This window comes from Schistocerca piceifrons, chromosome 1 (assembly GCF_021461385.2).
Source record: "Schistocerca piceifrons isolate TAMUIC-IGC-003096 chromosome 1, iqSchPice1.1, whole genome shotgun sequence".
Classification (NCBI taxonomy): domain Eukaryota; kingdom Metazoa; phylum Arthropoda; class Insecta; order Orthoptera; family Acrididae; genus Schistocerca; species Schistocerca piceifrons.
In genome coordinates this window covers 760891852-760909488 of record NC_060138.1, presented here as the reverse complement: position 1 = coordinate 760909488, position 17637 = coordinate 760891852, and positions in this window count along the sequence as shown.

Sequence of the window (17637 nt, the reverse complement as noted above, 5' to 3'; positions counted from 1 at the left end):
TCTATATCGAGTCGTCTAAACGCGCGAGTACGCGGAAGAGGTAAACAACTGCGCTAGCGCAAACTTCTCCGGCAGGGACGTAAACAGACGTCCGTGCCGTAGCACCGCCGAAGGCAGACTGTACCAACTGTGCCAACTGAGCTACCCAAGCACGACTCACGCCCCGTCCTCACAGCTTTACTTCCGCCAGTACCTCGCCTCCTACCTTCCAAACTGGCGGTAGTAAAGCTGTGAGGACGGGGCGTGAGTCGTGCTTGGGTAGCTCAGTTGGTAGAGCACTTGCCCGCGAAAGGCAAAGGTCCCGAGTTCGAGTCTCGGTCCGGCACACAGTCTTAGTCTGCCAGGAAGTTTCATATCAGTGCACACTCCGCTGCAGAGTGAAAATATCATTCTAGACCTTATAAGTTCTTACAAAAGTACAACCATATTGTATTAAAGTTTTTTAGCATCCCGCGGTTAAGAATTTACTTTCGAATTTATTGACGCTTCTCTCAGACAAGAAAAGATGGATCTGGATGATATGATTGGTCGCCTGTCACTGTTTTCGTCTTATGAAATGGTGGGTGATATATGCACTGTGGCCCGTCCACCTTTTGAATCCACGAACCTGGACGGCTACCACCCCCCCAAGCGTTCTTTGTCACGGCACTTGACTGTGTCAGGGGGTTCTCACCTCGTCGAGGTATTCACAATACGTGCATAAAGCACCGGTACATGGGCGTGCGGTGCCTAGACGACATCGAAGATGGAGTACCGCATGCGTCGGGCAACCGCGATCTGGTCGCGATCAAAGGCGCCTGTTTGGAGTGCATTGCCGTCCTGCTCTAGACTGCTACAACGACGAACAAAACAAAGCCTCGAGGTATTGTGGACACGTGGCTCGCTGGACTCTTCCATCCACAGCATCGATGGAAGCAGTATTGTCTAGTTTAGTTGGTAGCGTGAGTGTGTTACCGTGTTTGAGAGGCTGTGTGCGCAGCCAGGAGCCGCTGCTGATACGGTAACTCACTTGGGCTTCTCGAGCGCGTCCGGTTCTTGTCGGCCCTTGCCGGCAGGCCTCGCTTCCGCCTCCAAGCTGGTCAGCACCTCCAGTACCAGCTCCACTTTGCCCTACAACAGTGACCATAGATGTACTTCTTTTCTACTGGTGAAAACTCGAGGTAAAAGTATCGTTAACATCATGTACTATAAATATTTGGAACGAAAATATATTATAAAGGTGGAATGTTCTACTTAGGAACAGTTTGACAACATTTTGTAACTGAATAAACCGTACAGATTTATACACACATCAAAAAAAGTTTTGCATCACCTCGGTTCGGAGAGTTCCGGAGCCTGTATGGAAAACTGGAATAGTGATCAACGTAAACATCATTTCCGCCCTTTTTATTGCTCATGAAAACCACACATTGCATGTTGATCTACCATTCAGAGGTGGTGGTCCAGATTTCTGTACACAGCGGTACCTCTAATACCCGGTAGCACGTCATCTTGCATTGATTCGGCGTGGCATACTATCCACAAGTTCACCAAGACACTGTTGGTCCAGATTGTCCCATTCCTCAACGACGATTCGGCGTAGATCCGTCAGAGTGACTGGTGGGTCACGTCGTCGATGATCAGCCCTTTTCAATCTATCCCAGGCAAGTTCGATAGAGTTTATGTCTGAGAACATGCTGACCACTCTAATCGAGCTATGTCGTTAACCTGAAGAAAGTCATTCACAAGATGTTCACGATGGTGGTGCTAATTGTCGTCCATGAAGACGAATCCCTCACCAATATGCTGCTGATATGGTTGCACTATCGGTTGGAGAATGGCATTCACGTATGGTACAGCTGTTACGGCGCCTTCCATGACAACCAGCGGCGTACGTCGGCCCACGTAATACCACCCAGAAACAGCAGAGAACCTCCACCTTGTTGCACTCGCTGGACAGTGTGTCTAAGGCGTTCAGCCTGACCAGGTTGCCTCCAAGCACGTCTCCGACGATTGTCTGGTTGAAGGCATATGCGATACTCATCAGTGAAGAGAACGTGATGCCAGTCCTGAGCGGTCCATTCGGCTTGTTGTTGGGCCCATCTGTGCCGTGCTGCATGGTGTCGTGGTTGCAAAGATGGACCTCGCCATGGACGTCTGGAGTGAAGTTGCACAACATGCAGCCTATTGCGCACACTTTGAGTCGTAATACGACGTCGTGTGGCTGCACAAAAACCATTATTCAACATGAAGGAGTTGCTGTCAGGGTTCTTCCCAGCCATAATCCGTAGGTAGCGGTCATCCACTGCAGTAGTAGCCCTTTGGCGACCTGAGCGAGGCATGCCATTGATAGTTCCTGTCTCTCTGTATCTCCTCCATGTCCGAACAACATCGCTTTGGTTCACTCCGAGACTCCTGGACACTTCCCTTGTTGAGAGCCCTTCCTGGCACAAAGTAACAATGCGGACGCGATCGAACCGCGATATTGACCGTCTAGGCATGGTTGAACTACAGACAACACGAGCCGTGTACCCCTTTTATGGTGGAATGACTGGAACTCACCGGCTGTCGGATCCCCTCCATTCCAACAGGCACTGCTCATGCATGGTGCTTTACATCTTTTGACGGGTTTAGTGACATCTCTGAACAGTCAAAGGGACTGTGTCTGTGACACAGTATCCACAGTCAACGTCTATCTTCAGGAGTTCTGGGAACCGGGGTGATGCAAAACTTTTTTTGATGTGTGTATAAAACTTCGTACGACTACATACCGACACAACAACATATGTTCTTTATATTTGCCTCTAAAAGACATTCCTTCAAGAATGGGTGCTACACCTCCTACACCGTTGTAGCACTGAATCTGCAATAATAGGAAAGAATGCAGAAATGAAAGTATCGCTCTTTAACCAACAACATTTCAGTTACAGTGATACCATACATTGATACCACTCCTTCTCTGTTACAAATGTTTAGGAGTGATTATTCTCTAGTTTCCATACTTTTCCTACAGCTTGGGAACTACCTAATACCGTGAAAAGAATCTGTCAGCGCACAGAGGCGGCACACGAAAGTATAGACACTGAGGTAATGACGTCATGTTAAACGCCACACTACTCAAGAATTACCGAAAAACTGTCTCACACAGGTCCATAACTGATATACTGACTTTCGTGTGTACTTAAACTTTTTCTTAATTCTCCACTGCTTGCTACATTGTGCAGCTCACGTGACTCTAGTGCTACCGCCATCAACAATATGTTCCTCACGTTCCTGACTGTACATCTAGCAACATATCTAGTGTTTCTATTCTAAAACGCAATTCAGCTAATACGGAATGATTCGAGGCCTGTTCCTTCATTCCAACCGGCTGTTTTCCTATTAAACTCTTTTTTTCTCCTGTCTCTTCTCAGTGCAACTTTATTCGTATACAGACATTTTAAACTGACCCGATGCACCTACATATTAAATTCCGTCTGATTGAAAACCTGTCAATGAACTTCATTACAGCATATTGTGATCGTGCTCGTTGGTGGGCAAGCTGTGCACCACCTGCCGCTCCTCAATTGTACTGCGCTTGTTCACACCTTCGAGTTTTGTACGAACTGACTTCTGTTTCCTGGAGCTCACTGGCGCTAACAATGAAGTTTCCAGGTATCAGCACTGTTTCTGAGAGCAGAGATACACTGAAGAAAATAGGATCACTGCGAGGAGTCTCACAGTCACCCTGCAAACGGACGTGGCAAGTAGCGACCCCCCATATCAGGGAAGGAACAAATGGAAAAACAAAGAAAAAGCATACCGGTATTATCTGACTCGAGTGAAAACTACTTAGGCACCGCCTGCTATTTATCCTCACAGGATTCAAAAATTCTTCATGCAGTATTCATTTCTGAAGCAAACAACTGGGTAATACTATACGGTATTTCCCTGACAAACGCTAGGGGGATTTCCCTGACACACACTAGAAGGAACTCTCAGAATTTAACGCTTAATGGACAGTCATAAACTTCAGAAGTTCTGTTCAACACAATTTATGTTTTGTAAATTAAAGGTATTATAACTTAACAAGGGAATGAAGAACCAAGAAAGTGAGACAAACATTTGTTTTAACTCTTTAAGATAGTTCTGGTCAATGCTGCAATAATAGATTCACCAGGGCACACCTCGAGATCAGTGGTGCAAAACCGAATAAACTAAACGTGGAAAATAAACCATCTTCATTTCTGCAAATGGTAGTAATCTCTTAGATAAAGGTTAATTTCAGAAAAAGTTAATTTCGGAACTAGATGTTTCCATATAAAACTCACTGTTAAACTCCTTTTAGAGCGTATATTGGATGTTATTTTATAATTGTACTTGCAATAGTAACTGACAAATGAATGCGAAATCTATTAACCTGTACAGCAAAACCTATATTGTAATAGATGCGTACGTCGTTGCAGGCCTCTCGGAGTCGGAAACTGAGGTGGTTGAGGAAGTGACGTATCTGGACAAAATGCTATCATAGCTGGCCTGAATATCAGTATTGAGAAGACAGAAGTGACTGCGCTCTCCAGAGGGCCAGCGTAGAGCTCCATGCTGAAAGCTGGGTATTTAATATTGACTCACATATTGGTCCATTCAATCATTCGTCGCATTTCGTAGAACGCATTATGCAGAAGAAACTTCAGTACTCTGAACAGAGTCAGGGGAACATTAACAAATCAGTATGAAAGTCCAAGAGGGGAGTTATAATCTTACAATAACATTGTGCGCGACTGAACTGGAGAAGGCTACCAAACAGATTGAAAATGAAAAAACAGCTGGCTTGGATGATATTTGAACAGATTAGGTTAAGCATTTTGACCTAACAACAAAGAAATGGATGCTCCAGCTGTTCAACAACCGTATGTGCAGTTACCAATTTCCAAAGATGTAGTGGAAGAGCCGAGTAGTTGCCCTGATAAAAAATGGCAAAGACGGGGATAAACCGAAAACTTTAGAGTAGCTGCGTTACTTTGACACCTCTACAAACAGCTTGAAAGATAAGACTGATCTTAAATTGTCTGCTGCCTGTAATTGACCCCTTTCTTATACCCCAGTGAGCTGTATTTCGTCCTGAGAAAAGTTTCACAGGCAAACTCCTAAATTCCACACACTTCATAGAAGATGGTTTAGAATCTCGTAAGGTGAATGGAGTGGTATCTGTCGACTTATTATTAGTTTACTACGCCATCAACCATTAGCTTGTGTTAACTAAGCTCCATGACCTGACCAAGGACCTCAGCCTAACCAGATTCATCGCTATTCTTCTTCACAATCGTAGGTTCTACTTCGAGTTTCAAGGATAGTACGGCCGATGGAGGTTACAGAAGATTGTTCTCCATCAAGGAAGTGTACAGTTCTCTGTCCAGGTCAATATGTACACAAATGAGCAACACCAGGTCTTCATTATGTGCCGATGATCTCTCTGTTGCAACATAGAACACACATTTCGAATATTTGGAAATCACCTTTACTGATGCTCCTGAAGTACTGTCAAGATACTATAGAGCAAACCAGCTTAAAACATATCCATCTAAAAGACAAATATGTGCTTTCCATTTGAGAAATCGGGAAGGGGAGCACATGAATTATGTGAGGCACCAAAATATCTGAGAATGACACTCGACAGATCTCTTACACACAAGAAGCATTTCACGGAAACTAATTTTAAAGTCTGTGCCAGAGAACAAGCTCCTCAGAAGCTAGTTAGTTCACGGCATGGTTGTCAAGACGAAACAATTCGAACTGCTGCAGTCATACTGCGTTATTCCGCTGCAGAGTAAGCCTCTCATATTTGGTGTAACTCAAGTCACGCCAAACAATTTGATGTAGCAGTCAACGACTCATGCAGACTTATAATAGGCTGTTTTAAAATCTTCTCCAACAGTGTGGCTTTACAACCTCGCAGACCATATCCATTTTAGGTTCGAAGAGTAATGCACTAGCAAAGACTGAAATCCAGGAAGAGCTTTGTCAGATCATCAAACATATTCATAACCACAGATAAAATAGCCAAGTTACAACTGCAGAAATCTAAGAACTCTGTTCCCTCTGGCTGGGAAATACTATCTCAATTTGTATGACCAGGTTATATGATAAGGCATGACCGATATGGAAACTCTTGAATAGATTGTGGTCAGGAGGGGGTAGGTCTTGGTATAATTTGTCAAGATGAGGCTAAGATAAAAAAAGACAACGTCAAGTGTGACTATGGAAAGATCAGACAGTTACACATATGCTTCAGTGTCGACTATGTCCTAACTCCAGCACGAAAGATAAGTTGTATCAGCCGTCGGAGAATGCACTAGAACTGGCCATGTTTCGGTCACATCTTATACAACGTACCGTTTGTTAATTCTGTAAACATGTTTCTCTTAAATTGGTGTAAACTATTAACTGTGCTTACTCAGGCTGACCTTAACCTAGTAATTCATGGAAGAGTGAATACTTCTTAGCCGGCCGCGGTGGTCTAGCGGTTCTAGGCGCTCAGTCCGGAACCGCGCGACTGCTACGGTCGCAGGTTCGAATCCTGCCTCGGGCATGGATGTGTGTGATGTCCTTAGGTTACTTAGGTTTAAGTAGTTCTAAGTTCTAGGTGACTGATGACCATAGATGTTAAGTCCCATAGTGCTCAGAGCCATTTGAACCATTTTTTGAATACTTCTTAAAAAGCTACTTCTTCCTCAATAACATTTCATAGCTGTTGTTTGTACACTCTACTACCATAATTTCAATACAGCGATATTAATATTAAAGAAAGAGACTGTTATCGGGGTGTTACAAGAATAGATGCACACCTATTTGTAATGCTGCTAAAAGAGATCTTAGATCATTTAATCAACGTCACTACATTATTTGTTTGAGAGTTTAATAAGATATGTTTCTATTTTTATTTGGTATTTATAGGCGTCTTCAATTTCTTGCTTAATTTCGGATGAAAGATTCTTGAAGACATCCTCAGCACAATACAAAACCCTAGACAACAAATTAAAATTTAAGTGGATATTCTTTCCTCTGTTGTATTATGGCTGTGTAAATAACAGGTGGGCCCAGGAAATGACCTGGGGGGGTCTCTGCAGACATCATGAGACTCTGGCATAAAATGGGGGTGATATGCGATTACAAGAATTCAGCAAGAGAGTTCTCACAGCCTCTGTCACCTCAATTCTCCAACTTCCTACCTACACGTGGTGCCCCTGTTAAGCCGAGCAACTCAGCGGAAGGTTGGGTAACCAACCCCAGCGGGAAACTGAGTCGGTGAGCAGATAGGAGTTGGAGGACAGTGGAAGGCAACAGGAAACCACCACTGAACTATCCCAAGAAAACCCCATGGCTTCGCTCAGCTCAAAATGTTCCGGAGTTTCAAGTTCCCCGATCGGATCTCCGGGGGGAACCAGGTTGAGAGGAGCTTCACGAAGAGTAAGATGGTGCAAAGAGAAGCACTGCATAGGAACATGGAATGTAAGATCCATGTATCAAGGAAAACTAGACATAGTGAAAAGACAAATGGAGAAAATTAACATCGACATATTGGGAATAAGTGAAATGAGGTGGACTGGCATGGGAGAATTTGCTTCGGATGGCAATATGGTGTTTTATTCTGGGCACGATAACAACAGAAGTAATGGAGTAGCCTTCATAGTTAGTGATAAAGTGAGAAAAGCTGTGATGGGATGCAAATATAAAAATGATAGAATGATGTCCATCAGACTTCAAGGTCAGCCCCTCAACATCACAGTAATTCAAGTTTATGCACCAACAACCGATGCTGAAAAGGAAATTATTGACCAGTTCTATGGAGATTTACAAGAATTACTACTGTCAACACCAAAAAAGGATATCGTCTTCATAGTTGGAGATTGGAATGCAAAAGTAGGAAATGAAGCTGTAGAAGGTATAACAGGGAAATATGGTCTCGGTACAACAAATGAAGCTGGACAGAGACTCCTAGAATTCTGCCAAGAAAATTCATTGATAATTACTAATACACTGTTTCAACTACCAAAACGACGCCTATATACCTGGACTTCGCCAGATGGCCAACACCGGAACCAAATTGATTACATACTTTGTAATCAGAGGTGGAAGAGCGCGGTTCAGTCAGCTACAACAAGACCTGGGGCTGACTGCGGATCAGATCATGAGCTCCTCATTGCAAAATTTCGGCTGAAACTTCAGAATGTACCAAAAAGTATCCCAACTTGCAGATACGACCTTAACTCTATACCCTCCGACTATGCTGCAGAGGTACAAAACAGATTTAATGTATTACAGCTGGAGGACAAAAGCTCGCAAGAGATGTGGACAGAAGTAGCTAATACTGTCAAGGAGGCAGCAGAGAAACACATTCCCAAGAAAAGGAACAGTAAGAAGGCTAGATGGCTATCAGCTGAGGCACTGCAAGTTGCAGAAGAACGAAGGAAAGCAAAAATCAAGGGAGATAGATCAGCTATGTTTGAATTAAATAAAGATTTTCAGAAATTAGCTAGAAGAGATAAAAATATATTCTTTAATGAACAGTGCAAGGAAGTTGAAGATAGTAACGTAATGGGGAAGACAAGAGATCTTTATAAGAAAATTAGAGAAATTAAAGGAAAATTCCAGGCAAAAATTGGAATGATAAAAGATAGAAACGGGAAAGATCTGAGTGAAGCGGAGGATGTTAAGGAAAGATGGGCAGAATATGTAGAAGACCTATACAAGAGAGAACTGCATCATGACAGGGCTCCTACTGCTGATGTTAATGTTAATTTAGAACTAGAGCCAGATATTTTGGAGAGCGAAATCCAGTGGGCCCTTGAAAATATGGCGGATAACAAAACTAGTGGACATGATGAAATACCAGCAGAATTGCTTAAAGTCACTGGAAAGGATGCAGTGAAAGTGCTGCACTCAATATGTCAAAAAATATGGATCACGCAGCAGTGGCCAGAAGACTGGAAAAGATCAGTATTCATCCCCATTCCAAAGAAGAAAAGTTCTAAAGAATGCTCAGATTATCGAACAATCGCACTTATTTCACATGCTAGCAAAGTTATGTTGAAAATCTTACAAAATAGACTTCGCCAATATCTAGATCGAGAGCTGCCAGAAGAACAAGCTGGATTTAGGAAAGGAAGAGGAACTAGAGATCAAATTGCTAACATTCGGTGGATAATGGAAAAAGCGAGAGAATTCCAGAAAGATGTGTACCTCTGCTTTATTGACTACGCCAAAGCCTTTGACTGCGTCGATCACAACAAATTATGGAACGTACTGAAAAACATGGGTGTACCAGATCACCTCATTCATCTGATACGGAGTTTATACCTTGACCAAGAAGCCACGGTGAGAACTATGTATGGAACAACGAAATGGATAAAGATTCAGAAAGGGGTCCGGCAAGGCTGCATACTGTCACCGTACTTATTCAATCTGTATGCAGAACATGTCATGAGGAATGCAAGGCTAGATGAAGGAGAAACAGGAATTAAAATAGCTGGAATAAATGTAAACAACCTCAGGTACGCGGATGATACGATTCTATTGGCAGAAAGTGAAGAAGATTTGAGAACACTCTTACTGAAGGTGAAAGACGAAAGTGAAAAGGCTGGTCTTATGCTGAATGTGAAGAAAACGAAAATTATGGCAACTACACCTACCAATTCGTGGGATATAGCAGGAGAAACCATGGAAGTAGTGACCACATTCAGTTATCTCGGTTCCCAGATCTCTGCTGACGGTGACTGCAGCCATGAAATCCGGAGACGCCTGTTGCTCGGTAGACAGGCGATGTCAAACCTTGACAAGGTTATAAGGTCCAGAGATATAACACTAGCAACAAAGATCCGTATTGTGAGGGCTATGGTCTTTCCAGTTGTGATGTATGGATGTGAGACCTGGACCATTAGAAAGGCTGAACGGCGAAGAATTGACTCCTTCGAATTGTGGTGTTGGAGGAAACTTCTTAGAGTTCCATGGAGTGCAAAGAGAACCAACAGATCAATTTTGGAGCAAATTAAACCAGATTTCTCCCTGGAAGGTCTAATCTTAAAACAAAAGCTGACCTACTTTGGACACACAATGCGAAGGCATGCCTCGCTGGAAAAAACATTAATGCTGGGGAAGATTGAAGGAACTAGAAGAAGAGGACGTCAGAGGATGAGATGGATCGATGGCATCACAGAAGCAATGTGTTCCAACCTGGAAGGTCTACGGGAGAAAGTGCAAGACAGGAAAAAGTGGCGTGATTTGGTTCATGGGGTCACGAAGAGTCGGAACCGACTAAACGAATAGAGAGAGAGAGAGAGAAATAACAGGTAAAAGTAAAATTATTTTCATTTATAACAACAAATATCATTAAGGAGTCAGAGTATTGGGAAATATGTGTGGTATCATTTTCCTTTTCTGTATGGGACGAGTGTTTCGAGACTGTTTGCTATATTATCCTAGTTAGCTAATTTTGCGTGTTTTTACCGTAATTTATGTAACCTGCAACATGAACATACCTTCCCATGGCCACCCGCAAACTAAGAAAGATTGTAGTGGAAACGAATAAGCAATGTACGATAATGATCGAAGGAGAAGAAATGAATTAAAATTTGTGCTGCGGATTCCAGATCCGGGACAGTTTGGTATAGAGACACTTCGCCCATAAATTTTATTTCCAGTTCCTTGAAATTCAGTCGAAATATAAATCATTAACGAAATGTTCAAGAGAAAAGAACCTTCATGACAATGATTCCTAACATAATGAGATTTCGCCTGTCGTCATTTTGAGAGGAGCTGAAAATTTACTCAAAATGGCGACAACCATTAAATACCACTCAAGTAGATGGCAGTGACTCTACTTTCAAATCGGAATCTTACAAGAACGCGGCGCCAGCAAAACCGTAAAATATCAGGCCGTCGCCACTTCCCACTCTTTCAGTTTGTGCTCCGAGGCCTATCAGCAGCTACAGCTTCAATACCGTCTCACACGCGCCATGCTACAGGCATTTACCGCCTTATTGTTAGTAGCAGTTCCGATGTTCATCGGCTTGATCAGATTCCAGCAATCTCGCTCAGACACGCACGCTGTCTCGTTCGCTGGGCAAGCGCGGTTATCTCGCAAACCAGAGGCCCCAGCCCTCGGCTAAATATCGTTTTTTGCTTAATTCTAACTTTAGAAAATATCAATATTTGGTTACACGTTGTTCTTTCTTATTAGAGGTGAAATATCCTCTCACCTTTCCCAATATCCAACAAATCGGGGACTCCCTGCACGGGAACTCTTCAATCCAATCACACAATTGTTCTGATAGTCCATATGCTCTTACTTTGTTCACTAAACGACTGTGGGGAACTGTATCGAACGCCTTGCGGAAGTCAAGAAACACGGCATCTACCTGGGAACCCGTGTCTATGGTCCTCTGAGTCTCGTGGACGAATAGCGCGAGCTGGGTTTCACACGACCGTCTTTTTCGAAACCCATGCTGATTCCTACAGAGTAGATTTCTAGTCTCCAGAAAAGTCATTATACTCGAACATAATATGTGTTCCAAAATTCTACAACTGATCGACGTTAGAGATATAGGTCTATAGTTCTGCACATCTGTTCGACGTCCCTTCTTGAAAACGGGGATGACCTGTGCCCTGTTACAATCCTTTGGAACGCTACGCTCTTCTAGAGAGCTACGGTACACCGCTGCAAGAAGGGGGGGCAAGTTCCTTCGCGTACTATGTGTAAAATCGAACTGGCATCCCATCAGGTCCAGCGGCCTTTCCTCTTTTGATCGATTTTAATTGTTTCTCTATCCCTCTGTCGTCTATTTCGATATCTATCATTTTGTCATCTGTACGACAATCTAGAGAAGGAACTACAGTGCAGTCTTCCTCTGTGAAACAGCTTTGGAAAAACACATTTAGTATTTCGGCCTTTAGTCTGTCATCCTCTGTTTCAGTACCATTTTGGTCACAGAGTGTCTGGACAGTTTGTTTTGATACACCTACCGCTTTGACATAAGACCAAAATTTCTTAGGATTTTCTGCCAAGTCAGTACATAGAACTTTACTTTCGAATTCATTGAACGCCTCTCGCATAGCCCTCCTCACACTACATTTCGCTTCGCGTAATTTTTGTTTGCCTGCAAGGCTTTGGCTATGTTTATGTTTGCTGTGAATTTCCCTTTGCTTCCGCAGCAGTTTTCTAACTCGGTTGTTGTATCTTCTTACATGACTTACACAGTATTTTTGCTGCTCATTTTTACTGAAGTTATATTTTGTTTACTGTATCTGCAGAGGAATTATCCCCGAAACAAAAAGAAGAAAAAGTATGCAAAAAAGCGTCTTCAAGTCTACGCATCGAGATATATTTTGTTCAACTGGGTTTTTTCATTTCCTTTTCCATGCGTTGACATCTTGTTATCCATAGAGATCGTTTAATGTGTTATCATTCATGTCACTTCCAGCTACCAGTATGTCGTTTTCGTTTATTTGAAATTAGAATCTAAAACCGTTCGTTGTCAGTCACTTATAAGTCTGTTCAACTACCGTCCGTACTGTTAAGCTTGAGCCGTTGATTAGTGTGCTTCCCTAACGAGCAAACATTTCAGTGTTTGAACAAACATTTAACGCGCTCAAAGGTAACTTACGTACATTACGAACAGGTGTGAATGTAATAATCAACCGTGTAGAACATCGTAATTTTTTATGCAGTGTGACCCTTCGCTTACTGTTGAGTGGGAAGATGCTGTTAATGCTATAATGTTTTAGGTTCCAAGTTTAATTTCATGGGCCACCAAATCATAGTCCTTGTCAAAGTTACATAATATATTTATAGACAAGTTATTGTTATTTAGACCTTCCAGCAGTTCATTATTATTAAATGGCACATGACTCTGGAGAGGACTGTGTTCGAAAGTCAAACTGAAAGACAGACAAAATGTTTAGTAATGAAAATATGGACCACAGCAGTAGAGGACTGCGACTAGAGGAAAGTTTCTTAATGCACATTTAATTCCTTTGGGAAGCTATAGATAACACTACGGATTATTGATGTATGCAAAACTTGTTTCAGTACGAGACAGGTCATGATCTCAGCACTACATCCAGTAAAATTAAAATAAACGCATGCAGCGTAAACATTAATAAAACGAGAGCGGAAAAGGAGGAGAAAAGGTCCGATGAACATGTATCCGGAAATGGATGGTTTGCGTGCAACGACAACAAATCGTCCCGCAACAGAGTACAGAGCTGCATAGCATGCACGTGACAAGAGATGTTCAAAGTGGCCTCCATGGGATTGCAGGTGATAGGGTAGTAGCGATTGTCACGTGGGATACACATAATCGTAATTTGGTTAACACCACGTTAGCGGGCCACTTGCCTGGAGCTTGTGCTAGGGTTCGTCTCAGTATCTTGTAGAACCTGGTCCTCCAAATCTAATGTACGTACAGCCCGCGCCTCCCTGAGCAATCATCTGTCTGAATGGACCCACGATCACACAAATGCCCAAAAAGAGCTTGAAATGTTGTGTGATGTAGTTGGTGTTTACGAGGATACTTGTTTTGGTACAGCCATGCTGCCTCTCGACCGTTTCCATCTGCTTCGCCGTACACAAACACCATCTCTACTTGTTCCCAACATGAATAACGGACCATCCTGCTGCTTACAGTACGCTGTGTCAATCACACTGCCTGCAGCACACAAGGAACACACAGCACGTCGTCAGAGGAACTGTCATTCGTCAGCGCCGTGTACCGTGGCAACGATGCATTTCCGGACACGCATTCACAGGACCTTTATCCCTCCATTTCCAATCAGGAATCTGTCCCTGCAGTTTGTGAGATTTATCAATGTTCACCCTGCATAACGCACATAGCAGTTCTACTGCTACCATATGGGACTGAGGCCTTCAGTACAACAGAAGCAGACGGTAAGAAATAACAATTTCTGCTCGAGAATCTAGAGGAAGATCTTTGTTTGTATGGGACTTACTGGCGAAATTAAAACCTTACCAGAATGCTGAAAAGTGATGCTAGAACCTGACATGGTACTGAAAAGATTTCGAAGTACAACACATGTCTCTTGATGCCTGAACACCTTCGATCATATAGCTGCGAGATGGAAAGGCCAGAGAGAACACTTCTGCTCGGCAGATCCGACAAGCAGCGGATGGTTAAGTCCAAAGAGATATACTGCTGTTGAATCTCAGGGATATATGGATAAATAAAGCGCACAAACGCATTTATTGGATGCAGTCTTTGAGGCCAGCACGGATCTTCAGAGTCGAGAAACACTCTGAACGAATAAAAATCTGAATGTTAACTAAGAAAGAATTCCATAAACTGGAAGCGGAAAAGCAGTTGCATACATTTGAAGCGTGTTGTACGGTAGACTTACGGCAATTTTGTACTCGTTTTCCTCGCGTGTCCTGAAGGGCCACCAGCCGTGCGCCCTGCGCGCTCTGAACAGGTTGACGGTGGGCGCGCCGCGCTCCAGCATGGCCAGCGAGCACTGCTTGGCAGAGGGGGCGCCCACAGGCAGCTGCCACAGGTTCAGCGTCACCGCGCCTGCCGCCACACGCCACACTCTTCAGACACGTTGCTAAACGCTGACTAACTTACGTGAAGTTACATACATACCAGGTGGTCATAATTAAAATTTCCCTATTTAACACATAATAATACGGAAACTAATTACCGTACGAGTACCAATCTTGGTAGCGTTAATGCCAAGGACGTGCGGAAGAGAAATAATGCAGAATCAGTTCAATTGAAACACTTTTAATGTGCTGATAGGTACATCGTACCATTACCTACCGATACCATTACTGCCACACAAGGGGCGCAATGTGGCGCCCATCAGTGTCCAGAAGAGTCTGAAAGGGCGGACTGCATTCTGCACAGCAGAATGAGGCATGTCCGTCGGTATGCTGGCGACCTCTCTTGATACGCTGCGCTTCAGGTCAGCACATGTGTGAATCTTCTCCTGGTAAACCCTGTCCTTCAGCTAGACCCACAACCCACAGGGAGTGAGACTAGGTGATCGTGCATGCCAAGCAATAAGAAACGATCGGCTGATGATTCGATCGGTTCCAAATGTGTTTCGGAGAAGCAGGTGAACCTCACGAGCGATTTGCGGTGGGGGCACATCTTGCATGAAATGTGTTGAGTTCAATGCGTCTCTATCCTGTAGAGCAGGTATGACATGCTGGCGAAGCATATCGCAGTAACTCTAGACAGTCATCCTGCACTTCTTTGGTCCTTGAGCGCCAACCTGTTCAAAAAATAATGGGCCAATGATGAATGTAGCCGTGAAGCCACACCATACGGTGACACGCTCACCGTACAGAGAAACTTCATGCACAATGACTGGAGATGAAGATCCCCACACTCAGTAATTCTGTATGTTCAGCTCACCTGTCAGAGAAAAATGAGCTAATTCTGTCCATAGGATGGCCCAGAGCCAACCCTTGTCAACTTCAATCCTTGCGAAAATGTGGAGAGCGAAGTCAACACGTTTTTGTGCGTCCTGTGGTGCAAGCTGCTGTACGAATGGATCTTGTATGGGTACCATTTGAGAATGGGTCGAAGCACCTTTCGTACAGTGGACCACACGATGTTCGATGTCGTGACACAGCACGAGCAACAGCGATTTCATCAACCATCTGTGGTGCAACCGGTCGTTGGCCTCTTCCCAGAGCGAAGCCCAGTTCTCCAGTTGATTGGAACTTCTTCAGCATGCTCCGCACAACAGGTGAAGAAAGAGGATCCTTCCGCAATCCTTTCAGCCGGCGATATTTTCGAAGTGCAGCTGCAGTACTACTGTTGTGTTGATAATAGAACTTCACCAGTAATACCCTGCTCCTTTTGTCCAAGCTCATGTCGACACGTCTAGAAATGCACTGCGACTGGTCAGGTGTGTGGGACTATAAATCACGATGACTGATCTTGGCACCTGGTGGCTATAGTTAGAACTTGACGGCGGCGCTGTGACGCATGGAAATCATGCACCGCATACTCTGGACATTAATGCTACCAAGTTTGGTACTCGTATGGTAATTAATTTCCGTGTTCGTAAAATACGGAATATTTAATTATAAGAGACGGAAAAATACTAGCATTATCACACATTTACTGCCACTGTCCCGAACTGTGCTGAATATATGAAATACGTCTGTAAACCGTAACTGTCGTAAGCTTCATTAGCGACTACGGTGTTGCACCACTAAAAATCTACAAGTCTACCCTTGACTGTGTATTGAATCAATATACGGAAGCTGACGCAGTTCATTTAGTCATTCGTAATAAAAGGTGGTCAGCACCTATCTTCTTGGAACCATCCTGTCTGACGCCGTGTGATACGATAAGTGGTATTTGCGTAAATTACGTTCCGTTCCCGATGTTTCGGAAAAGAACGGACAGGATAAAATCTTGTCCTCAGCCACAGAACAAACACTCTCCTGCGCCTAGTTCCTGCTGTAAAATGGAAGTATGCTTCAAGCAAGTCACACATACATTAGTTGATCAAAAATATCCGGACATCCGTGTCTAATTATGAAATGACCAGTAGATATCACGAGAGGCGGACCCACCAAAATGAATGGAGGCGGGGAACACTGCGTCGTCAGTAGAGAAGCAATAACAACAGAAACGAACCCTCAGGAGAGCTCAGCAAAAAAATATTCAAATGTGTGTGAAACCTTATGGGACCTAACTGCTAAGGTCATCATTCACTAAGCTTACACACTACTTAACCTAAATTATCCTAAGGACAAACATACGCACCCATGCCCGAGGGAGGACTCGAACCGCCGCCGGGATCAGCCACGTAGTCCATGACAGCAGCGCCTAAGACCGCTCGGCTAATCCCGCGCGGCAAGAGAGCTCAGCGACTTAGAAAGTGAACTAGTGAACGGATGTCATCTGAGCAACAAATCCATCTTCCATCTGGGTCATTTCAATCCTCTTAAAGCTGCCCTGGTCGACTGTTGGCGATGTAATTGTCAAGTTACAAAACGAAGAAACAACCGCAGCTAAACAAAGATCATGCGGACCTCATTTGTTGATGAACAGGGACAGTCGAACATTGCGGAGGGTGGTTGTAAAATATCCCATAAAATCACCAAAAGAAATCACTCGTAATCTCCAAAGTGCTACCGGCAGTCCAGTTTGTGCAAGGACTGTGCATAGGGAGTTGCCAAGAGTCCATACCCAACGGAAGACCTCTGCGATTTGTTAGAACGTTGACTTCACCCCAAACCGTAGCGTCCACCATCACTATCATCTCTGGCTTCGGCTCTTGAGGAAGAATGGGCTACAATTCCTCGACAGGAATTCGGACACCTCATTGGTAGTATCCCCAATAGAGTTCTGGCCGTGACACAAGGCGAAGGATGGATGCATCCAATATTAATGTCCGCTAATAGGTGTCCGAATACTTTTTATGAGGTAGAGTATCTCAAGGCACGCAGTTTGTCGCTGGGGTCCAGCACACAAAGCCTTTTGGGTATCTGAGACGAAGCAATTTATCAATTTAACTGTGTCTCTTACTCTTATGATATTGTTTTTCAAATAAAAAGCTGTGTTTCAAATGAGTTGTGTTTACTGAAAAATTTCTCATTCCTTACGAGAAGATGATGGGAATATCATAATGTTCGACTTTATAATA